Raw genomic sequence first — 26,301 nt, 5'->3', positions numbered from 1 at the left:
ATACATTAGATTTTCTTGTTTTGTTAGAATTCTCAGAGTTCCATGGTGACTACAAAGAAAGCATAGCCAGTCATAAGTGAAATGAGCCCCCAAGTAGCAAAATAATTACAGAAACAAATTAGACAAATGCCTTCAAAATACTTTACAACCAAAAAGTGGCATTTTATGGGATACTCCCACATTCAGGGGCCTCCCTGTGCAGGGTGGTATGCAGGTTCCGGGCTGAGGGAAAGAGGGCCCCAGTTGGCAATGGTGGGTGGTGAGCACTCCTAGCCCTGTACTCAGACCCATAACCCCAAAACACTGCCAGCTCCAATGAGAGCCATTCTTCCTTTAACTTGGGGTTTATAGAAAACCTACTGTATGCAGGATGGGGGGTGGAGTAGAGGCATGGCTGGAAACCCTGAGTGGGACCATACAATTATGCTGTGTGTGAGCTGATTTTGTGTAAATGGAGCCATGGGGGATTTTCACTTCCCATGGGTGTTGTGATGGTTAGGTTCATGTGTCAATTTGGCCATGTGATGGTGCCCAGGTGCCTGGTCAAGCATGCACTGGCCTGTTACTGCAAGGATATTTGTGGCTGGTTAATAAACCAGAAGGCTGGTTTATTGAATCATCAATCAATTGGCTGCAGCTGTGACTGATTACATTCAACAAAGATTGTGTCTTCCACAATGAGAATGTAATCAGCTGGATTTAATCCAATCAGTTGAGACTTTTGAAGAGGATTTTCACTTCTTCTTCAGCTAACCAGTGAAGCATTTCCTGAGGAGTTCACTGAAGTTGCCAGTTCATTCCTGAGGAGTTCATCAAACATCTTCATTGGAGTTGCTAGTTTGCTACCTGCCCTATGGAATTTGGACTCATGCATACTCACAGTTATGTGAGACACTTTTATAAAATCTTATATTTATAGACATCTCTTGTTGATTCTGTTTCCCTAGAGAACCCTAACTAATAAAGTATGGTGGCTGTGGCTGCTCATCATGGCATGTGCATGCTAGTGATAGGAAGGCCCAGAGTAGGTGCTTGGATGATGTCGGTGCCTGTAGTTTAGATAGTGGGCATTTATCAGTGGGAAGGATTAACAGGCCAGAGAGGAATGGCTTAGGGAGCTTGTCCAACAGTCCAGGCCAAAGGGAAAATGGTTTCTCACTGAAGAGTCTCCATACATATCCTGTAGCTCAGGGCATCTGCCACATGGTTGAGGATTCCAGACTATGCTGATGTTTGTGTGCTCCAGAAGGTGAGTTTGCTTTCCTGGGTTCCTGCTTCACCATCCAGCCTAGGCTTTGTCCTCTGCCAAGGCAGAGCAGAGACCTAGGCCCCAAGCCTGCCTTCACTTTGCAGTGCCTGCACAGCCAGCTGTGAAGAGATGTATGGTCAGCCTTTGAAGTTGTCTGTTCACATCTGAGCAGGAATTTGTGAGGTCCCCTTGGTCCAAGCTTCATGCTCAGTATAGCAGCAAAGCTTACCTTTCAGCAGAGGGGCAGAGGGACATGTGAATGACCACAGCTGTGAGCCTGCAAGAGAAAGCCTGAGGGGATGGAAGGAAGTGGACTTTGATGCCCCAGTGTCAAAATCCAGGGTCTTCTGTGTTCCACCTGCATGAACTTGGCCAATTTCCTTAGGCTGATGAGTTTCTTCTTCAGAAAAATGGAGACAAACCCTGTAGTGGGGTGGTGAGTTTGTGAGGTTGGGGCTGTAGAAACCTGGCACAAAATAACCTTCCCCAGTGTGTGGGCCCAGGAAGGGGGAAGGGGAACCCTGCACAGCACCAGGTGTGAGTTCCACCAACCCAACTTTCATGGGCTGATTGTTGTCTCCCAAAAAGACATACTCAAGTCCTGATCCCTGTCCCATGAATGGGACCTTATTTAACAATAGGAACTTTGCAGTGTGATTAGTTCAAATGAGGCCAATCTGGATTGGGGTAGGCCCTGATTCAGTAAGACTGATGTCCTTATGAGAAGAAGGAAATGTTGACATAGAGGCAGATAGATGCTCAGTGTGTGAAGACAGAGACAGAAATGGAAGCATTGCACTCAAAGGCCAAGGAACACCGAGGATGGCCACCAGATAGAAGCTGGAAGAGGCAAGGAAGGACTCTCCTCCACAGATTTCCAAGGAAGCTCAGCATTAATGATACCTCAATTTTTGACTTCTGACCTCCAGAAATCTGTTAAATGACAAATTTCTGTTGTTTAAACCTCCTGGTGTGTGGTACTCAGTTATGGAAGCCCCAGGCATATTCACAGGGGTTTTAGCCCTGCAAGAGGCAATCTGGGGGCCTGAGATAATGTAATGAGCCCCCACACTGTCTGCACCAACTCATGTCAATCTTGTACAATCTTTAAGATGAGTGTGTCATAACCTATCTCACAGACGAAGAAAAGGAACTTTGCAGCTGAGGGTAGTGTAGGTTGTTCTGCCCTCTCCTGGGAAGCACTGGCAGGTGAACCATGGCAATTCTTGGCCTCCCACAGGCAGAGGTGAGGGTCCCAGGGAGGTGGAGGGAGACACAGAGTGCCAAGGAACTGGATGCCATACAAAGAGAGCCCCTCCAGACACTGGTGGCTGCATCAGATGGCCAGCACTGAGGATATTGCACATCCTGCCACCCATTCAGTATGGGTCCTGGCAACTATCCCTCTCCAATGGAACCAAAGCACCAGGAATCCCACCCAGGAGTGAGCAGGAGAAAGAAAAAGACAGATGACCATGTGATGGAAGCAGAAGTTGAGTCACAACCAGAACATCACAGAATTTAGAGAAAGTCAAGACCTTGATTTTGGACTTAAACAATAAATCCCTGTTGTTTAAGTCAATATTGTGTGGTGTTTGTCATAGCAGCCCTAGCAAAGACACAAATGTCTGCATTGGCCACTGGTGGGGGGAGGGGAGTCGTATTTGGGGTAGGGGCTGTGCTGGTTTGAATCAATTATGCCCCCCACAACAATCATGTCCTTTAATGAAATATTGTGTGGGCAGTATTAGTCTTTTGATTAGGATGGGGCATTTTGATTAGGTTGTTTCCATGGACATGTGACCTACCCAACTGTAGGTGAGAACTTTTGATTAGATCGTTTTCATGGAGATGTGACCCCACCCATTCTGGGGGAGTCTTGATTAGTACACTGGAGTCCTTTAAGAGAGACATTTTGGAGAGAAGCTAAGGGCAAACACAGACATAGACAGTTGGAGACACTGGAAGGTGCAGATAGAAGGATGTTTGGAAGTTCCAGGCTAAGAGATGAAGCCCTGAGTTGGCTCTATATAAGCTAATAGAGGACCCCCAGACAGTTAGAAGCACACTGGAAGAACAAGCAAAGATGCACAGGAGCTGAGAGAGAGTAACTAAGAGATACAGAGGCTCAAAGACATTTTGGAGAAAGACATTTTGAAACAAGAACCCAGGAACAATAGACAAGCTGATGACAGCCATGTGTCTTCCAAGATAACAGAGACTTTCCTGATGCCATCAGCCTTTCATCAGTGAAGACATCCTCTTGTTGATGTCTTAAGTTTGGAGAATTTTGTAACCTTAGAACTAAAAATTTGTAACCTAAAAGTTCCCCTTTATAAAAGCCAATCCATTTCTGATATTTTGCATAATGGCAGCTACAGCAAACTAGAACAATGGCTTTACCTTTCTGCATTATCTGCAGATTTATGCAAAACTGTGAATTTGGGGACAACCTATCCTGGGTGGCAGATACCTGAAGAACACTTCTTAGTCTCAGCTCTGGACACAAACAGAACTTCCCTCATCATTCTACTGGAAGAAAGTTTGAGAGAAATTAATGAAGGGAAGGAAATTTTTTGACAAATTTTTCAATATCTTATTAACTGTCTGCCCATCAGTTTCCATGGGGATGGTTCTTAAGCCCAGATGCCAAATATGGAGAATCTGTATCCTCCTGTGCCACTCACTGCTAGTCTCCCTGTTGAGGTCTGTGCTCAAGTCTGCCCTTTTCTGAGTGACCAGATCAGCAGTTTCCAGGCTATCTGAGCTTTTCACTCCAACTTGGTCTTAAGACAAAGAAAGCCAGGCAGAACCTTGGCTGCTCTGATCTTTGTTGATAAGAAAAATAGAGAACCTGCCACCCATATTGTTCCTAAGGATGGGCCAAAGCTGCAATAAAAGGCTTTGATGGGAGATTTCAGGTTTTAACTCTCTGTGTTGGCAAAATGTTTGATTCTCCACCGGCCTTACATAGAGGTTTCAGAAAGCCATTGGGAACTGTCAACAGAGCTACAGAAGAGTCAGTAAAGACAAGTGGACCCCTTAAACAGAAACAGCCAATCTTCTTTGCCGAAAAGCTGACTGAGAATACTGTTAAAGCAAAAGCTCAGTTTGGGCCTCAGATCTATACAGAAAAAGAAAAATTATTTCCCTTCAATTCTCTAGATTTTGAGAGTTGACCTGCCTGAATAGCACTAAATTGCACACCTCAACTTGAGTGGAGTGCTCTCATGATCCTCAATAAGAAGAGGGAACTTGAAAAACTGTTATAGCAGAGGCAATGCTCCCCTGTGAAGATACCCTCTCTGATGTGGGAGTCTAAACTGTTATAGTCTCCTTCAAGCATTCTATCAACTCTGGATGTTGAATTGCACCTGTTTGCTTTGACTTAGATATTTAACTTTCTTGGGGCCTTATAGTTTTTGTATATTTTTTGTTTCAATAAAGCAATTCTTTATTAAACTTCTTCTGATATTAAAAAAAGACAAGCAAAACCAATTGGACTACTACACTTCCTAATGGGATATCCCCCTATAGGGGTCTCCCCCCAGGCCACCTGCCATCCTAAGACTACAGGAATCTTTACTAAGACACAAAGCACATTATGCCTCTGCTTTGGAAACTTCTCCCAGAGGCTCCAACTGAGTATGAGCACCACACCCCCTTCACTCAATCTCCACCTTATTTGTCTTCCCTGGTAACTCACCTTCCAGCTCTTTTGCTTCAGGGACACAGCCCTTCCTGGTTGTCCCTTGGGCACTGTTCAGGGTTGGTTGTCACTTCCTCAGAAAGACTGAGACCAGAGTTGAATCTGTCTTGTTCTCAAGCAAATATTTTGATTAGTAGCTGGGTGAACAGGTGTGTGGAGTGGTAGAGGTATGGAGGGATGGATGGTGAGATGGATGGATGAAGTCATCAAGGAATTGGTATTGAAGTTGATGGATGGATAGGTGGATAGATGGATGGTTGGAAAGAAGGCAGGAAAGAAGAAGGAGAATGGATGGATGGATTGCAGGAAGTGAAGGAGGAAAGGGAGATATATGAGTGGATGGAAGAAGGATCAATAGATGGACAGAAGGAGGGATGTGTGGATGGGAAAAGAAAGGAAGAGAGGGAAGACAGATGAATGAAGGGATAGATGGGTGGAAGAATGGATGGATGGATGGAGAGATGCATGCATGCATATATGAGGAAAAGCCTGTCCTTATTAGGAAGAAATAACAGTGACAGATTATGGCCATCTTTTAAAAACTGGAAAGTGGGAGTGTGGACTATTGTTGGGCAGTGAGATCTGGGATTTAGAGCCAGGAGGCCCTGGACAGCTTTGCTCTCCCTGTCTCTCGCTTTGCTGTCTCTGCTTTAGTCTGCCAGTGGTCTCTGAACTTCTGATACACACTTGGCAGTGCCCTTTGCATCAGTTCTAGGGATTGGCCCTAGACAACAAATGAATGTGCCACCCCTGGGCAAAATGCCCATCCCTGGATTGGTCAGGTTGCCAGAGTACAAAATAAGGTGCTGAGGAGTGTTGGTGGTGGCCTGGGTAGGTCCATCTTTGAGGGTCTGTTGAGAGAGTGTTCCCTGTTCCTCCAGTACAAATACAGTAAATCTCCACAGCAGCCACATCAAACTCTAGGCCCCCAGTGATGGATCTTGAGAGCTGGTCCTCCAATATTCTGTCTCTCACATAACTGCTGACCCTCTGGCTCTCTGGCCAGGCACTAGCATGCCCAGATCTTTGGAATGCCTGAACCTCAGAATTGCCCCCTGTTGGTGACACTCAGTGAAGCAAGACAAAAGGCAGCAAACAGTTGCTATCAGGACTTGCCTTGTCAGTGCCTTCCTGGGACATGCTCTGGTCCTGTATACACTGAGGTCAGAATGCAGACTCACCACCCTGCTGGAAAGAAGCACTTGCATTGGCCTCAACTCTGGCCACCTTAACCATCTCCTGTCTTTTACTTTGCTTATCCAGCAAATGTCAATGATATGCATTCTTGTGGCCAGGCACTGCTGTAAGTGCCATGAATTTATCAGTGGACTCACAAGGAGAAGGTGAAGTGATGCTTGAGCAAGGAGGGATGGATAGTGAACAATGGAAAAAGCCAATGAGAGAGTGTCCACTTTGTCAGCAGGCTCTGGGTGCTGGGAAGGGGCCATGCATAGAGGTGGCTGCAGCATTAAATAGGGATCATTAGACTGGTCAATGCAAAGGTGGCTTGGGAAGAGACTTGGAGCAGGAGAGGGGAGAAGCAATTCATGTTCCTGGAGAACAGTCCATGTCCCAGTTCTGGCTGAACCTGGAAGCTGGAGGAACAGAAGTCAGGATCATGAGGCTGGAATGGGTAAGCCAGGGAAGGCAGGTGACAAGATAAAAGGTTCGGACATGGCCAAGTACTGTGGGCCTGGAAGGACAGTGCACAGTGTTGGTTTTCACTCTGTGTGGAAGGGACAGGAATAGCAAGTTTTGTGCCATGGCATGGTAAGAGCTTTTGATGTCACAAGGGACCATTGTGACTGCTAGATTGAGAACAGACTGCAGACATTGAGGTGACTGATGTAGACCAGCCAGAAGGTTCCAGCAGGTAACCATGTGCAGGGTCCTGGAAGGGAGGTGGGGCTTGGATGGATCCCAATCTTCTTTGAAGTAGGAGCCAGATCATTTGTAGGTGGCTCAAGGGTGGAACAGAGAGGATCCTACAGGAGGACTCTCAGATTGTTGTCCTGACCAACTTGTGTTTTTAAAAATGGTCAAATTATAGGGAGATCCACCCTCATACATTTAGGGAATGGTCACCCAGACATCAATATTTAGCTGCAGTTTCCCAGCACTTTGAGGCCCAGAAGTCAGACAGCCCTTTGTAATCATATTAGCAAATGGTAGTAATATCTGGTGGTATTTACTGAACATTCACTATATCCTAAGCATTGGACATGAATTTCATGTCACCCTCATGGCAGCCTAGGAAGTCAGAGGGGCTATAGATGCCAACACCCATTTTTTTGTCCACCAGATCAGATTCACACCCACTTCATGATTCCTCTGTCAGGAAGTCTCCCTCCCAGCCCCTTGGCCTTTCCAGAGTCCATGTGGGGATCCCCTGCCCCCCAGCCATCCCTGACCCCAGGTAAACAAAGGCTTCCCCCTCTGCCCATTCCTTCCACAACCTCCTCTACAATAGCTCACTGCCCCTGGCCCCAGTGCTGGCAGGATATTTCCAAATTCTTCCCTGCTACCCTCCAAAGAGCCCTCATGGGTCCAGACCCCAGCTCCAGTGCTGACAGCCTCATCACCTTAGGCAAATCATTTCACCACATCAAGCTCCACCATTGTCCATGCAGGCAAGGACCTGGCTTACCATGATGTTTGTGAGAGATATGAAGGGTGAGATCAGGCATGGGTGTGCTTCACAAATGGCTCCCAAATCTTCCAAGGCCTGACTGCCTATGTCTTCCACTTATTAAACATACAGACTCTGCTGACTCAAAATGGGCAGGGATACAGCTCAGGGTTCCACATTTTCCAAAGCTCCCCAGGTGGTTCTGTATGTCCACCAGATTCCAGAACACCAGCACAGCACATACAGGTGGAGCCTGTGGTAAGTCTTTTCATTGGCTGGGATCTCAGAGCTTAGGGCCCTTCAGGGTTCCTGGCAGTATCAGAAGTGGTACACAACATCTCTACACCAGTCTGGGGACCCTCAGGAGTCAAGAGGGTCTGTCACCCTGGTGCCACCATGGGCTATCCAGAAAACTCAGGAGAGATTTGCCCAACCACCACATGAGGTGTCCTCCACTGCCCTCTCAGAACAAAATGTGGTCATCTCATTCATGTGTGTGTGTCTGCTGTTTGTGTACAGGCTATGGTGGGACACATTGATACTGGCATTCAAGGAGAGAAGAAGGAGAAGCTGAATGGTTCCATCTGCTGAGCTTTCTGAGCAGATACAGTTGCATCCCAGGCCTCTGAATCATGTTCAAACATATGTTCCTAAGCTAATTGAATTCAGGGCTAGGGCTTGGCGAGGCTCCATGTTGCCCTTTAATCAGCAGTAATGCAGTTAAGATAATGGGAGGGACAGGATGTTGAAGACCATGCTCCTCTGCATTATGGAGAGAAGGATATTTATCTGTTTAGAATGTTTCCTTCAGATTTCTGCTTGGGACTCAGAAAACCTTGCAGAGTGAGGCATGGGTGACAACCATGCTGGACCCCCCCCAACCCACTCCATCACCTTCTCTCTCCTTGGGGCAAGCCCTTCCCTATTCTCAATCCTTTTTTTCTTAAATTCAGTTTTATTGAGATATATTCATATACAATACAGTCATCCATGGTGTACAATCAACTGTTCACAGTACCATCTTATAGTTGTGCATTCATCACCCCAATCTACTTTTGAACATTTTCCTTTCACCAGAAAGAATTAGAATAAAAAATAAAAATGAAAAATAACACCCAAATGACCTCACCATGTCACTCAATTTTTCATTTAGGTTTTGTCCCCAATTTTCTACTCATCCTTCCATCCATATACTGGATAAGGGGAGTGTGAGCCACAGGGTTTTCCACAATCACACTGTCACTCCTTGTAAGATACATTGTTATACAAACATCTTCAAGAGTAAAGGCTACAAGGCTACCTGGTTGGAGTTTACTAATTTCAGGTATTTACTTCTAGTTATTCCAATATATTAAAACCTAAAAATTATTATCTATATAATGCATAAGAATGTTGACCAGAGTGACCTCTCCACTCCTTTGAAATCTCTCAGCCACTGAAGCTTCATTTTGTTTCATTTCACATCCCCACTTTGGTCAAGAAGATGTTCTCAATCCCATTATGGCAGGTTCAGATTCATCCCCAGGAGTCATATCCTGCATTGCCTGGGAGATTTACACCCCTGGGAGTCAGATCCCATGTAGTGGGGAGGGCAGCAAGACCAACCAACAAGGTGGCTTAGTTAGAGAGAGAGAGCCACATCTGAGCAACAAAGAGGCACTCAGGGGCAGACTCTTATGCACAATTATAAGTAGATTTAGCCTCCCCTTGCAGCAACAAGCTTCATGGGTGCCAGCCACAAGACAGAGGGCTCAGCACATCAAGCCATCAGTACCCAATGTTTGTGAGAATATCAGCAGCAATCCAAGTGAGAAAGTCCAGCACCTCTGCATTCTCCCTCAGCTCTTCAGGGGGGCTCCATATATATATTTTTATTCTCCACTTAAATTACTTTAAGATGTGTTGCTATTTCATTCTTATCTATCTATACAGACCTAACATAGCTCATGTGTTATTCAAAGTTCCATGTAATTGTAGTGTTTGAACAAACTGATTGTAGAAGTTATATTGCTTGGAAGATATAGATCCTACACCAAATAAACATCTCTTCCCTTGATCTCACATGAAAGTTGAAGTGTGAACACAGTCAGTATCAACCTTTATCCTTTGGCCCAATTTGCTCTAGTCTTAACCAGATCTGCTTTATTAGTATCTCTAATTGAAGTCTGGAATTAATTCCATCTTTTTTTAACAGTTGCTGTATGCATTAATACTGATATTCATATCTGCCAAGCTCTAGCTCTGAGTTTCAGGTGTAACAGATATCCAATATTCCAGAGACCAATCAGGATATATATTAAGGGATCAACAGTTCAGAGTTTGGAGATAGTCATTACAATTCAGGAATAGATTTGACTGCCATAAGATCTTACAATCTGGGGACCATTACAATAATCATTTCCTTGTTAAGCTGAGTTTACACATTGTAGTTAGTTCATATTGTTGAGGCATTATAGTGTTTGCTGTGATTTCTGGCATACTTCACTCAACATGCTGTCTACAGGATCCATTCACCTCCTTGCATGTCTCACAGCTTCACTCCTTCTCATAGTTGCTCAATATTCCATTGTATGCATACACCACAGTTCACCATTCTGTTCCTCAATCAGTGTACCCTTAGGCCACCTCTACCCATTGCAAATCATGAGTACTGCCTCCATAAACACCAGTGTGCAAGTGTCCATTCATGTCTCTGCTCTCAGATCTTCCAAATATATACCCCATAATGAGGTTGTAGGACCTTATGGCCCCACATACTTAGATTCTTGTGGAGGCACCGCAGTGACCTCCAGGAAGGTTACACCATTCTGCCTCCTCAAGAGTAAATAAGTACATCCCTCTCTCCCTGTTTTCTCTGGCACTTTTACCCCTATTTATATTTTTTCTTGCAATCTTATAGAGATATATTCACATAAAATACAGCCATCCGAAATGTACAATCAGTTCTTCACAGCATTATCACATAGTTGTACATATATCACATCAGCACTTGAAAATACTGTTTATAATGAAAGTGATTTTTGTGTGAATAATAAAAAGGATAATTAAAAGACAAATAAAAATGTCATAAATACAATATAATAGTAAGGACAAAAAAACAATACCACTACCAAGAATCCCATATCCCTCACTTATACTCCTCTCTCATATACGTCTAACTTTGGTTTATTGCCTTTGTTACATGTAATGGAAGCATATGGGAATGTTACTGTTGACCATAGACTCCAGTTTGTGTTGATTATATTTTTTCCCAAATACCATCCCCTTCTCAACCTTCTGCATGGTTGACACTCATTTGTTTTCCCACATGTGAGAATATTTTTATATTTACACATTTAGCAGCAGTCATTGGCCACTCCAGTTTTTGCCCAGTTATACAGTCCCAGGCTTCATCATCCATGTCTCTTTATCTCTGATGTCAAACATTCCCCCATCCCACCTCTTTCAACCTTACTCACAGACATCTTTGCTCCATGTACTTGCAATATTTTGTTACCCTTATGCAGTATTATGCTATTTATTTCTGGATCTATACAATCAATCCTGCTGAACATTTTTGTAGTCCTTCAGCATCAAATGCCTGATCTCTACCCACTTTCTATCTCCTGGTAGCCTGTGTTATCAGCTGTTAACTCTCAAAGTTTGCTCACTAATGTTAGTTCATATTAGGGAGACCATACAGTATTTGTTCTTTTGTTTCTGGCTAACTTCATTCAACATAATATCCTCAAGGTTCATACATGTTTTTACATGTTCCATGTCTTTCTTCTTAAAGCTGCATAGTATTCCATCATGTGTATATACCACAATTTGCTTATCCACTTATCTGTTGGACATTTGGGCTACTTCCTTCTCTTGGCAATTGTGAATAATGCTGCAACAAACATCAGTTTACATATGTTCATTTGTATCCTAGCTTTCAGTTCCTTTGAGTATATACCTAGCAATTGAATACCTGGGTCATATGGCAAATCTATACTTAGCATCCTGAGGAAACTCCACACTGTTTTTCAGAGGCATTGCACCATTCAACATTCCTGCCAGCAATGAGTAAGTTTGCCTCTTTCTCCACATCCTCTTCAGCACTTGTCATTTCCTGATTTTTGGATAATGGCTATTCTGGTAGGTGTGAGATGGTATCTCATTGTGTTTTTGATTTGCATTTCCCTAATAGCCAGTGAAATTGAGCATTTTTTCATCTTTTTGAGCCATTTGCATTTCCTCTTTGGAAAAGCGTCTGTCCCTGTCGTTTTTTTTTTTTTTAATTAAATTCAGTTTTATTGAAATACATTCACACACCATACAATCATCCATGGTATACAATCCACTGTCCATGGTATGATAACATAGTTATGCGTTCATCACCACAATCTATCTCTGAACATTTTCCTTACATCAGAAAGAACCAGAACAAGAATACAAAATAAAAGTGAAAACAGAACACGCAAATCATCCCCCCATCCCACCCCATTTGTCCTTTAGCTTTTATCCCCATTTTTCTACTCATCCATACACTAGATAAAGGGGATGTGATCCACAAGGTCTTCACAATCACACTGTCACCACTTGTAATCTACATTATTATATAATTGTCTTCAGGAGTCCAGACTGCTGGGTTGGAGTTTGGTAGTTTCAGGTATTTACTTCTAGCTATTCCAATACATTAAAACCTAAGACATGTTATCTATGTAGTGCATAAGAATGTCCACCAGAGTGACCTCTTGACTCCATTTGAAATCTTTCAGCCTCTGAAACTATTTCATCTCATTTTGCATCCCCTTTTTGGTCAAGAAGATACTCTCAGTCCCACGATGCTGGGTCCACATTCATCCCCAGGAGTCATATTCTGCATTGCCAGGGAGATTTACAACCCTGGGAGTCTGGTCCCACGTAGGGAGGAGTGTCCCTGTCTTTTGCACATTTTTTAATTGGGTTGTTTGTCTTTCTGTTGTTGAGTTGTAGGATTGCTTTATATATTCAGGATGTTAAACCCTTGTTTGATATGTGATTTCCAAATATTGTCTCCCATTGTGTAGGCTGCCTTTTTACTTTTCTAACAAGGTCCTTTGAAGTATAAAAGTGTTTTATTTTGAGGCAATCCCATTTATCTATTTGTTCTTTGGTTGCTCATACTTTGGGTGTAAGGTCTAGGAAACCCCCTCCTATCACAAGATCTTTAAGATAGTGCCCTACATTTTCTTCTGAGTCTTATGTTCTTAATGCTTAGGTTTAGGTCTCTGATCCAATCAGAATTAATTTTTGTATAAGGTGTGAGGTAGGAGTCCTCTTTCATTCTTTTGGAAATGGATATCCAATTCTTCAAACACCATTTATTGAAGAGGCTGCTCTTTCCCAGTTGCTTTGGCTTGAATGCTTTATCAAAGATCAATTATAGATGTTGGAGTCTATTTATGAACACTCAATTCAATTCCATTTGTCAGCATCTCTGTCTTTATGCCAGTAACATGCTGTTTTGAGGACTGTAGCTTTGTAATATGCTTCAAAGTCAGGTAGTGTGAGACCTCCCACTTCATTTCCTTTTCTCAAGATACTTTTGGCTATTCAGGGCACCTTGCCTTTCCAAATAAATGCAGTTATTTGTTTTTCTATTCCTGCAAAGTAAGTTGTTGAGACTAATTGGCATTGCATTGAATCTATAAATCAGTTTAGGTAGAGTTGACATTTTAATTATATCTAGTCTTCCAACCCATGAACACAGTATGTTCTTCCATTTTTTTAGGTCATGTTCAATTTCTTTTAGCAGTTTCTTGTAATTTTCTTTTTATAGATGTTTTGTGTCCTTGGTTATGTTTATTCCTAAATACTTGATTCTTTGGATTGCTAATGTAAATGGATTTTTTTAAAAAAAAATTCATCCTCTTGTTGCACATTACTTGTGTAAAAGAACACTACAGATTTTGTTATGTTGATCTTGTAGCCTGCCACTTTGCTGTATTCATTGATTAGCTCTAATAGCTTTGCAATAGATTTTTCAGGATTTTCTATGTATGGAATCACATCATCTGCAAACAGTGAAAGTTTTACTTCTTCCTCTCCAATTTAGATGTCTTTCATTTCTTTTTCTTACCTAACTGCTGTAGCTAGAACTTCCAGCACAATGTTGAATAACAATGGTGACAGTGGGCATCCCTGTCCCTTGCTCCAAATCTTAGAAGGAAAGCTTTCTGTCTCTCCCCATTGAGTACAATATTAGCTGTGGGTTTTTCATATATTGCCTTTATCATTTTGAGAAAATTCCCTTCTATTCCTATCCTTTGAAGTGTTTTCATCAAGAAAGGATTTTGAATTTTGTCAAATGTCTTTTCCACATTGATTGAAATGATCGTATGTTTCTTTTGTTTTGATTCATTGATATGGTGTATTATATTCATTGATTTTCTTATGTTGAACCAGCCTTGCGTACTTGGAATTAACCCCACTTGGTTGTGGTGGATAATTCTTTTAATGTCCTGCTGGATTGAATTTGTGAATATTTTGTTGAGGATTTTTGCATCTGTATTCATTAAAGAGATTGGTCTACAATTTTCTTTGTTTGTAGTATCTTTGATTTTGGTATTAGGGTGATGTTGGCTTAATAGAATGTATTGGGTAGTTTTTTCCCCTCTTCAATTTTTTTGAAGAGTTTGAGCAGGATTGGAATTCTTTCTGGAATGCTTGGTAGAATTCACATGTGAAGCCATCTGGTCCCGGGCTTTTCTTTTTTGGGAGATTTTGATGTCTGACTCAATCTCTTTGCTTGTGATTGGTTTGTTGAGGTCCTCTATTTCTTCTCTGGTCAATGTTGGTTGTTTATGTTTTTCTAGGAAGTTGTCCACTTCATGTAAGTTGTCCAGTTTATTAGCATATAGTTGCCCATAGTGTCTTCTCATTATCTTCTTTATTTTGGCAGGGTCAGTAGTTATGTTTCCTTTTCCATTTCTGATTGCATTTATTTGCATCTGATCTCTTTTTTGTTTGTTTGCCTAGTGGGGGGTCCTTCAATTTTGTCAATTTTCTCAAAGAACCAGCTTCTGGTTTTGTTGATTCTATTTTCCTGTTCTCAGTTTCTTTTATTTCTGCTCTGATCTTTGTTATTTCTTTCCTTCTGTTTGCCTTGGGTTAGCTTGCTGTTCTTTCTCTAGTTCTTCCAGGTGGACAGTTAATTCCTCAATTTTTCCTCTCTTTTCTTTTAATACAGACATTTAAGACAATAAATTTCCCCTTCAGTACTGCCTTTGCTGCATCCCATAAGTTTTGATATGTTGTGTTTTCATTGTCAGTTGCCTCAAAGTATTTACTAATTTCTCTTTTAATTTTTCCTTTACCCACTTGTTTTTTAAGAATGTGTCACATGGCTTGCTAAGGTCACAGAGCTTGGAGATGGCGTAGCAAGGATAGGGACAGGATTCCTTCATTGAAAAAGTGACTCATTTTCTATACTGTTCAATGCCACTTGTTGGAACCCCTGGCCCCCAAGTGTCTTGAAAACTGCACACAGCAGTTTCCTTGACCTAGGACAACTGAGGTTTGACCTATTCTCCTTGTAATATCAGTTGCTAACTCTAATCTATGCCCAAAACTACCACCTCCCTCAGACTTGCTGAGATACATTATCTCTATTATCCTCCCCACCTCCCTGTTGATTACAATCAACCCCTACCTATGCTGCATGACCCAGCTCCCTGCCTTATGCTCTCATACTGTTTGGAATGTTGAGCCCTTATAACTGGTTTATTCAGCCCCTCAAAATGCAGACTATTTCCACATTGTGCTCTGAACTGGCCACCATTCAGAGCAGTTCCTGAATCCATTCAGAGAAGCTCCTGATTTTAGGGCAATGTGGTTTGACTTCCCCACCCTGTAGGTAAGCCCTATAGTATAAGCTCATGTCTCAGAACATGTCCAGTGCCTTTTTTAGTCTTTGGCTACAAAAGCCCTCTTGGCCCATGACAATTGGCATGCCAGCCTGGAGACTAAAGAAATCCCAGCCACTGATGACATGAGCTTGGAGAAGGGAAAGGGTAAGTCCCTGGGTGGGATAATGGGGTGGCCTGTGACACTTAGGTGGGGAGGGGTGGCTACCCTCCTAGATGAATGGGGTCTGCTGAGGGAGTATGGAGATGCATATGATAACCTGGCTGGACTAGTAGCCTTCCTGCTACAGACTGCAGGGCTAATAGTATTTCATAAGAAAAAGGAAAGCCACCAGGCTGCTGCAGCAGTAGCCTGGCCATTCTTGGAGGCTATGTGTGCAGTTACAGAAAAGGCCTTCATGGCTGATGCAGCAGTCCGCTGCTTAGAAGAGGAATTGAAGTTAGAAAGGGATATGCAATTAACCCAAGCTTAATTGAAAGACACTCTGGATAAAAGTTTAGAAATACTGACATTCCAGTACACTAGAGTAAGAAGACATAAGCTGCCCAAAGGGCAAGTTAGGCATTACCCTAGCTTCCCCTGCCTGGAACCCTAAAGTGTGGGACCCTGTTGATTCCTCATCAAAAGATGAGCCCCTGTCTAACTTTGAAATTAAAACTGTGCATCCTCTGGTCCAACAAAAGCTGCCCTCCCCCAGATGTACTGTGGCAATATATCAATATAAATTACCAGGTTAATTTAATAGCCCTCTCTGGCCAGTGGAAAAAACTAATGGTACCTGGCAAATGACTATTAATTATATTGAACTTAATTTAATAACTTCTTTGTTTGCAGCTGTGTCAAATATAGCTATCTTGTTGCAGGATATGAGTACTCAATTAAGCCAATTTCACTTAGTGTTTACCTTGTCAAAGCTTATTTTAGTATTTTAGGTCCCACCAGCCAGACTGCATCCAACTTCATGTGGGAAAACCAACAATGGACACTTGCTGTGCTTCCACAAGTTCATCTCCACAGTTCCACCATTTGCCATGGACTGATAGAACAAGATTTAAAGAAACGGATGCCCCCTATGTTTCAATCTAATGATGATATCATGCTAATTAGCAATTCTTTTCAAGAACTAGAAATTGCCACTAGCACAGTGGTGACTCATCTTGAAAGTCAAGGATGGGAAATAAATCAAAACAAATTACAAGAGCCTGGACATTCTATCAAGTTCTTGGGTATTGTCTAGTTGGGTAAAACTAAAGATATTCCTTTAGCTGTTGTTGAAATACAAAGTTATCCTATACTGCTAACTCCTATACAATGAATAGGTTTTCTTGGTTTATTAGGTTATTGGAAACTAGTTATACTCTATTTAAAAATTTTAAAACTTTTGTACACCCTAATTAGAAAAGGAAAACCATGAGAATAGAATTTTCCACAGCGGCCTGTGTTCATAAAAGCACAAACACAGGCTTTTAGGGGGGTGAACCCTGATATATCCTGTGAATTAGATGTGGCCACTGCCAATATTGGCTATGGGTGGGGCTTGTGGCAAAGGCAACAGACAAAATGTGTAACTATTAGATTCCGTTCCCAACTTTGGAAGGACACAGAACCTCAGATGCAGCCTGTTGGAAAAATAATTGTGTGCAGCTTATAATGCTCTGTTACAAGTGGAAGGTTTAACTCAAAGGTACTCAGTGGCCACTCTCATACAGGGGTGGACACAGGAGACTATAATTAAGCCCCATTCAGGGAATGCTCAGCTAAGCACACTGACAAAATGGGAAGCCTATGTCCTACAATGCTGAATTTTTAGCAATAGCCCTGAGAGTGAAGAGATGCATGAAATTTTAGAACCAGTCTCCCAAGTGGAAGAGCAGCATGCCCTGCCTCCTGTTGATCATTATGTGGTGGCTTCTCCCATGCCCACTATTGATGGACAAGGCAGTTTACCTGACTCTGCATGGTATACTGATGAATTGGTACTTGGGCAACATGCTACCTGGACAACCATGACAGTCAAGCCAAGTACTGACATCATCTGGTGGGAGACTGACACTTTGAAAAGCAGCCAGTGGGCTGAGCTGCAGGCTGTACATATGGTAATTGTCCATGAAACAAGAGACATCTTGATTGCCCAGAGAACTGGGCCATATATCAAGGCCTAACAGTATGGATGGTCACATGGAAGTAGGGGCAATGGGTGGTGGTTGACAGCCCCTTTTGGGGGAAGGAACTGTGGGAAGACATCTGGATAGCCTGCCAGAAATGTAAGGTAACTGCTTTCCATGTTTCTGCCCATAATGTTAACTCATTACTAGGTTATGCAGAAGCAGATGCCCTAGCAAAATTCCAAAACCTAACAGCAAGGATGCATGGGTGACTGAATGGCTGCATCAGAAAACTGAGCACTGAGGGTACCAGACACTGTGGAAGCTGGTGCAGAAGTTTCAGCTACCTATCACCCAAATAGAGTTAAAAGAAATAAAGGATACTAGACCTTCCTGCTCATGGCCATGGCCCAGAATGCTTCCTCATGGATTTGGACCCATCAGTGGAGACCAGATTCCTTTCTCCTGTTGGCAAGTAGACTATATTGCCCCTTCCTCTGACCAAAGGGGCAAAATATAACATCACCACTGTAGACACAGCTATAGTACTGTTACTAGTCTTCCCAGGGGTCAAGGCCAACTAGTGAGCTATCATTTGTAGCTTAAAAAATTAAGTGCCTTTTCTGGGATCCCCACACACATGGACAGTGTTAGGGGGACACCCTTTATTGGGCAATTAACCCAGGCCTGGGCTTCAGAAAATAATGTCCTTTGGACTTTTCACTTGCCCAATAATCCCACAGCAACTGGGTTAATTGAAAGAATGAATGGCTTTTTTTAATAAGAAATTTTATTTTGAGATAAACTCAAACTTACAGGAAAAGTTGCAAAAACAGTACAAACCCCATACATAGAACCCCAGCTTACCCCGATCCCCCTCCCCTGATACCCCAATCCACCACTTTAACATCCTGTCACACCATCATTTCTTTCTTTCTTTCCCTCCCTCCCTATCATCCATCATCTATTGCTCTGTCTTCTGAACATGTGAGAGCAAGCTGCACACATCATTGAAAAAACAATGTAATTCACATATGCATTTCCCATGAACAAGAACATTCTTTTATGCAAGCCCAATAAATGCAGCTAAGAACTTCAAGAAATTCAACACTGATACAAAGCTTACATTCTATATTTCCTTTTTTTTCCTTATGTCCCATCTGTGTCCCTTTGAGCCTCCTTTCCTCCATCCTCAGATCCCATCCAGGATCATCCTTGGCATTTAATTGTCATCTAGACTGTACTTTTTTTTTCAATTGTGGAAACATATATACAGCCTAAATCTTCCCATTCCACTCCCTCCCTAGCATTCCATTAGTGGGATTAATCACATTTAGAATGTTGCAATGTTATCACCTTCCTACCATCCCTTTCTAGAAGTTTCCCTTCACCCCAAACAGAAACCCTACACTCATTTCTTAACTCCCCATTACTCCTTCCCCCACTTCTTGGAACCCTTACTCTACTTTTCATCTCCATGGTCATATTCTCTGATACTATCTTTGTGTTTACCATGGGGCTTAAATTTAAAATTTTAAATCTATAACAATCTTGTTTTTCTTTGATACCAACTTAACTTCAATATGACACATAAACTATGTTCCTATACTCCCTCATTCCTGCACTTTTATGTAGTTTTGTCAAAAATTACATATTTTACATGGAGTCCAAAACCACTGATTTATCATTACAGTTTATCTATTTTAGATCCTGTAGGAAGTAAATAGTGGAGTTACAAATCAAAAATACAGTAGTATTGGTATTTATATTTACCATGTGATCTTTAGTGCTACCCATTATTTCTTCATGTAGTTTCAGTCAATTGTTTAGTGTCCGTTCCTTTCAGCCTGCTCAACTCCCTTTAGCATTTCTTATATGACAGATCTACAGGTGGTGAAGTCCCTCAGCTTTTTTCTCTGTTGGTAGGGCTCCCTTTAGTATCTGAAGTAGGGCAGGACTTTTATTAATAAAATCTCTCAGCATTTGTTTGTCTGTGAAAAATTTAAGATCTCCCTCAAATTTGAAGGGGAGTTTTGCTGATAAAGTATTCTTGGTTGGAAATTTTTCTCTTTCAGAATTTTAAATATGTTATGCCACTGCCTTCTCACCTCCATGGTGGCCACTGAGTAGTCACTACCTAGTCTTATGTTGTTTCCTTTGTATGTAGTGAATTGCTTTTCTCTTGCTGCTTTGAGAACTTGCTTCTTCTCTTCAGTATTTGACAGTCTGAACAGAATATCTCTTGGAGTGGGTTTATTTGGATTTATTTTATTTGGTGCTCACTGGGCAGTTATGCTTTGTGTATTTATATTGTGTAGAAAGTTTGGGAAGTTTTCTCCAACAATTTCTTTGAATACTCTTTCTAAACTTTACACTTCTCTTCCCCTTTTGGGACACCAATGAGTCTTAAATTTGGACATTTTATTTTGTCTATTGTATCCCTGAGATCCATTTTTATTTTTTTTATTTTTCCCCATTCTTTCTTTTGTTCTTTCATTTTCTGTTCTGTGGTCCTCAAGAAGGCTGAGTTGTTCAGCTTCCTCTAATCTTGTATTATGAGTATCCAGAGTCTTTTTAATTTGACCAACAGTTACTTTTATTTCCATAAGATCTTCTATTTTTCTTAATTTACTCTTGCAATTTCTTTTTTGTGCTCTTCTAGGGTCTTCTTTATGTCCTTTATATCCTGTGCCATGCTCTTCTTCATGTTCTTTATACCCTGAGACATGCCCTTGTTGCCTGTCTGTAATTCTTTGATTAATTGTGCCAAGTACCGTGTGTCTTCTGATCTTTTGATTTGGGTGTTTTGGTTTGGGTTCTCCATATCATCTGGTTTTATCATATGCTTTAAGATTTTCTGTTGTTTTTGGCCTCTTGGCATTTGCTTTACTGGATCCCTAATTTGACAGAACTGCAGCTTGGTGGTGTACACTTTCTCTAACTAACCAGCAGATGGTGATCCATGAGTCACCTATTCCCCTCAAGTCAGTTCTCCCCAACTTTGTCTTTGTGATGTGTGGGGATGTGATTCTTGTGGGGTCCAATTGGTGCACCAAGTTTGGGTGTGTTGCTGGGGCTGTCTGCCCTGAATGCAGGGCATGTGTCTGTGTGGTTAGGCAGGCAGGGTAGCTTTAATAAACCTCTCAGGTGTTTGCTGAGATTTATGGCTGTTGCAGGAGCCTAAGCCTTCATTTCAGTCTTTCCACTGATTGTTTCTGCTGCTGACCTATAAGTCCTTGGTATTTGCACAGGGTCCCTGGGATTTCTGAGTGGTTCCCCCTTCCCAGCTGTGCTCTTCCAGGGCCTCTACTGAGGGAGGGCTGTGCCACATCACAAGTGCACACCAGCCCACCAGGGAAGCCTTGGGTCACTGGGCTGGGCAGGGGCACTCCCAGCCCACTTCAAAGATGGTTGCATGGGATGAGTTAACTTCTCCCTGTTTGCACAGCTCCACCCTCTCAGTTCCCGGACAATCAGCTGTGGGTGTATTAAAGACCACTGTCCACAGCTGATATTGTGGCTTGTGTGTGTGCTGTGGGAAAGATTCCCCATCACACTGCATTTCTTGGTGTGGCTCTGGGTTTTGGGTCTGGCTCCAGGCAGGAGCATCCCCCACCTGCTGGGGAGATGGCTGCAAGAAATGCAGTTTTTTCCTCCTTTTAGCTCCCCTCTGCTCCTCCAGTCTTGAGACAATCAGCAGCAGGTGTGGAAAGGGATATCCTCTATGCCAGACTCTGAGGCATTAGCCCAGCCCACTCCCACCATGCTTCACTGTGTGGCTCTCCTCATCATATCTGCTGCCACTCCTGGGATTTTTCTTTAAAAAACTGGTCCATCTCCAAATGCCAGCCCACCATTTCCCCACACCACAGCATGGCCATTGGCCTTTCAGCTGACTCACTCACTTGTTTCAGAATGCAGGCTCCTGGTTTCACCAAATGCATGTTTCCTGTGGATTTAGCATACCTTGTCTGACTGGTGCATTGCTGGCAGTGGTGTTCTGCATCACTTTCTGGTTTTTATCCAGTATTTTTCACGGAGGTGTTTTTTGGTCCTGTCTCACCTAGCTGTCATCTTAGGTTCTCCCTGAATGGCCTTTTAAAAGAACACTCAAAGGATGATAGAAACTCTTTACAACAATGGACTCTATGACAGTACCAGCATTAACTCGACTGAAAACAGCAGCTCCCAGTCCTGTGGAAATGGCAACTGCAGTGTCCATGTAATACTTACAAACTCAAATAAGAGAGGTCATCTGCCCTGAAGCTGCAGTGAGGCAGCAATAATAATCTGCTTTTCCTGTGTCACAAACACTAGAAATTGGGGAAAATAAGATCAGTTGGCTCTTGTTCTGGTCCATGCAGCCAACCTGGTTGAGAAACCTAAGCCCATGGGGTATTATGCCAAAGGTTATTTGTATTCCCCATCTGGGGCCCCATCCCCCAGGGAACTATATGCATAACTGCAACCCCAAAATATCTGTAGATCTGACCGTGATGGGCTCCCCACATGGGGAGAAAGTAGGGAATTAAAAAATACCTTCACCTTGAAATCTCCTATCCACTAATGAAAACTCAGCTTATATATTTTTCCCACATGTTCTATTAATTCTTGTTAAAAAATTGTATATTATTGCTTCAATAATGAATTAACTAAAGTTTTGTACTTAACATTATTCTAACAGGTATTCTTTGTGGTAATTGTATGCTGTACAATGTCTGCTTGAAAACAGCTTCCAAAATTATTTTGGTAACTTAAGTATAAGAGGTATAAAGAATGTTTTGTATGAAAAGGAAAAGGAAAGTAGTTTTGTCCTAAAAAAATTGGATGGTTATAGAGAGTTGCAGAAACTTTGCAGAAGGGAAATTTATTTCTGTGGACAAAGTTAGGAAATGGTAAAACAAAACAAAAAGCTAGATATAGAATAAAGCAGATTGCCTGGTAGTTTTATCCATTAGCTATTTTAGCCCCAGGTGTACCTGTGCTTTAATTAATATTCAACATTGTGTATGTACCTGATAACTCACAAAATGTAACACAGGCTCTTGATCACATGCCAGATCATATACAAAATATTGAATATTTATCTGATAATACTTTGCCCAAATGGTTTAATTCTTTAACTTGGCCATAGTGTACTTGTTAATAGGATTACTTTCCATACATACTGGTTTACTTGTACTCTGCTGCTCATTATATTTTTGTGAATTATGGGTGCAATATCTGCCCTATAGTCAATGCAAATCACTGCGTGGGGTGGACTTTTGGAACCCCTGGCCCCCAAGTAACTTGAAAACTGCACACAACAGGTTGCTTGACCTAGGACAGCTAGGGTTTGACCTGTTCTCCTTGTAATATCAGTTGCTAACTGTAATCTATACCCAAAACTACCTCCTCCCGAGACTCCCTGAGATACTGTTATCTCTACAATCTTCCCCTCCTCCTTGTTGACTACAATCAACCCCTCCCTACATTGCATGACCCCACGCTCTGCCATATGAATGTCAAGCCTTTATAACCAGCTTCTTCAGCCCCTCAATGTGCAGACTATTTCCACATTGTGCTCAAAACACACCACCATTCAGAGCAGCTCCTGAGTCCATTTAGAGAAGCTCCTGATTTCAGGGTAATTTGACTTGAGTTCCCCACCCTGTCGGTAAGCCCTATAAAAAAGCTCATGTCTCAGAATGTGTCTGGTGCTTTCTTTAGTCCTTTGGCTACAAAAGCCCTCTTGAGCCATGACAGAAATGTACTAAGAAAATTGTGATTAATCTCTTGTGTATTCTAGGTTATTGAAGGTACTTTATTGAATTGCTAGTTCAATTCTTCCTAATTTGGTAAAAGTTTCCCAAAGGGGAGTTAAACTTTATTTTGAAAGCATGGGAGGGTTATCAGATCATAATAAATCTTACTTGAAATCTTAATGTACATTGGACAAAATTCTGTGTGCTTTGAATGTCCTAGCTCATTACTTCTCGCAAAATATTACATAGGAGGTAGTCATAATTATTGTTAAAGATAGATAAGAAATCTTAGGCAAACAGAGGATAAACAAAATGACAAATTCTGACAATAAAATGCCACTCAGTGTCAGCCTTAGGGAGTCTCACAGGATCAGTGATTATAAGCTTAAGTAATAGGTAGGTCCCCTTACTGTTCCCAATTCACATAGTGGAAAATGAGAGTGTGGAAAGGCCAAGCCACCCCAAAACTCAAATGTGTGTATTAAATTCTCAACTTTCCAACAGATTATCCTGCTTTAACTCCTGCAATGAAATCATTTTGCAAGAGTTAGTACACACATTGTTCTCTTTTAACATTTGGAACTTGCATTTCATTTACCTCAGCTAATTTCCATTTTGAAAGATACTAACTTCCTGGTTCTATGAGACATGGCACCCATCATTTGTTTGTTTGAGATCAGGTATGATGTTGCCTGGGAATGGGGCCATGCAGAGCACCTGCACCATTCTGCATTCCCAAGAACACTGAATAAATGCACATATTTCTCCACATGCTTTCCAGTACTTGTAGTTTTCTGTTTTTTGATAAAGGCCATTTTAGTAGGTGTGAAATGTTTTATGTTATTTTATTGTGGCTTTAATTTGCATTTCCCTGTCAGCTAGTGCACTTGAGCATCTTTTCACCCATTTGTATTTCCTCCTTGGAAAACTGTTTATTCATGTCTATTGCCAATTTTTAAAAATTGGGTTCATTATACTTTTGTTGTTGAGTTGTAGGATTTATTTATATATTCTGGGTTTAAACTCTTATCTGATATGTGGTTTCCAAATGTTTTCTTCCTTTGAATAGATTGCCATTTTACTTTTCCTTTTTTTTGTATTTTTGTCTATTTAGTTTTGTTTTCCTATAAATGCAATTTTTGACACATTTCTATTTTATTAAGGGTTATTTAAAGTCATAAATGGATATTTAATATTGTCAAATTCCTTTTATTTTTATGGAGAAGAATTTTTCTCCTCTGAACTATTAAATGGTTAATTATATTAAAATAGTTTCCATGTCAATCACCCTGACATTTCTTGGATGAATTCTAATTGGTCCTGTCATATTATTTATTTAACATACTTATAAATTTTATCTTCTAATATTTTATTTGATTTTTTGCATCATTTTTATAAATGATATTAGAATACATTTCCTTTTCCATATGTGTTATCATGGTCAGGTTTTAAAATTGATATTATGCTGATATCAAATGCCCTAGAAAACATACATACAATCAGAATTATCTATTCCTGGAAGAACTGAAAACATTCACCTGTGAAACCACCTAGATTTGTCCATCATTTGGGTGTAGTTGTAGTGAACCAGAGGGAATTCTTCCTTGGGTAACACTCTCAAATTAGTCCATGGTTAATGTTTTAACATTTTTATTTCTTCTGCAGTAAGTTTAGGTAATCAATATTTTCCTGGAAGATCATTAGTTTCATTTCAGCTTACAAACATATCTATACAGACTTTAGTCAAATTCTTTCTTGTGATTCTTTTAATTTTCTTTTTATTTTGGAATATCCTACCTTAGAATTTCTTCTTTTTTAAGTATTTTTATTGTAAAATATAACATACATACAGAAAAATGATAACTTTCAAAGTATGATTTAACAAGTAGTTATACAGCAAATTTCAAAAAATATTATTGGTTAGAGTTCCACAATTTTCTTTACTTCCTTCTAGCTGTTCTAATACACTAGAAACTAAAAAAGAAAATTATATAATGATCCAGTATTCATAACCCTTTGTTAAAACCTGTCTTCTCTGGTTGCTGCAAAGAAGAGGCTAGGCCTCCCTATGGTTGTGCCTAAGAGCCTCCTCCCAAATGCCTCTTTGTTGCTCAGATGTGGCCCTCTCTCTCTGGCTAAGCCAACTTGAAAGGTGAAATCACTGCCCTCCCCCCTACGTGGGATCAGACACCCAGGGGAGTGAATCTCCCTGGCAACTGTGGAATATGACTCCCGGGAGGAATGTAGACCTGGCACCGTGGGACGGAGAACATCTTCTTGACCAAAAGGGGGATGTGAAAGGAAATGAAATAAGCTTCAGTGGCAGAGAGATTCCAAAAGGAGCCGAGAGGTCACTCTGGTGGGCACTCTTACGCACACTTTAGACAACCCTTTTTAGGTTCTAAAGAATTGGGGTAGCTGGTGGTGGATACCTGAAACTATCAAACTACAACCCAGAACCCATGAATCTTGAAGACAGTTGTATAAAAATGTAGCTTATGAGGGGTGACAATGGGATTGGGAAAGCCATAAGGACCACACTCCACTTTGTCTAGTTTATGGATGGATGAGTAGAAAAATAGGGGAAGGAAACAAACAGACAAAGGTACCCAGTGTTCTTTTTTACTTCAATTGCTCTTTTTCACTCTAATTATTATTCTTGTTATTTTTGTGTGTGTGCTAATGAAGGTGTCAGGGATTGATTTAGGTGATGAATGTACAACTATGTAATGGTACTGTAAACAATCAAAAGTACGATTTGTTTTGTATGACTGCGTGGTATGTGAATATATCTCAATAAAATGAAGATAAAAAAAGAAAAAAAAAGCACTGTATAGTATGATTGTTTCTGTAAATAAAAAGGAATTTATCTAAAAAAAAATAGATTTTTGCTCTCTATTGCTCCCCTTAAGAGAGCTGCTCCAGTGTACAGTAATTTCTTTCATATCCATGTTAAAATCCAAAAAGAAATCAACATTTTTCTGTGAAAA

At 41.3% G+C, this 26,301-nt stretch overlaps 1 pseudogene; it reads left to right on the top strand.

Annotated features, from left to right (window-relative positions):
- The first annotated feature begins 249 nt into the window (after positions 1-249).
- Positions 250-4,616, top strand: LOC119533047 (annotated as a pseudogene).
- Positions 4,617-26,301: the final 21,685 nt, after the last annotated feature.

The sequence above is a fragment of the Choloepus didactylus genome, chromosome 4 (assembly GCF_015220235.1).
Source record: "Choloepus didactylus isolate mChoDid1 chromosome 4, mChoDid1.pri, whole genome shotgun sequence".
NCBI classification, from domain to species: Eukaryota; Metazoa; Chordata; class Mammalia; order Pilosa; family Megalonychidae; genus Choloepus; species Choloepus didactylus.
The sequence above is the reverse complement of the archived record's forward strand: the minus strand, read 5'-3'. Positions and strand labels throughout refer to the sequence as shown.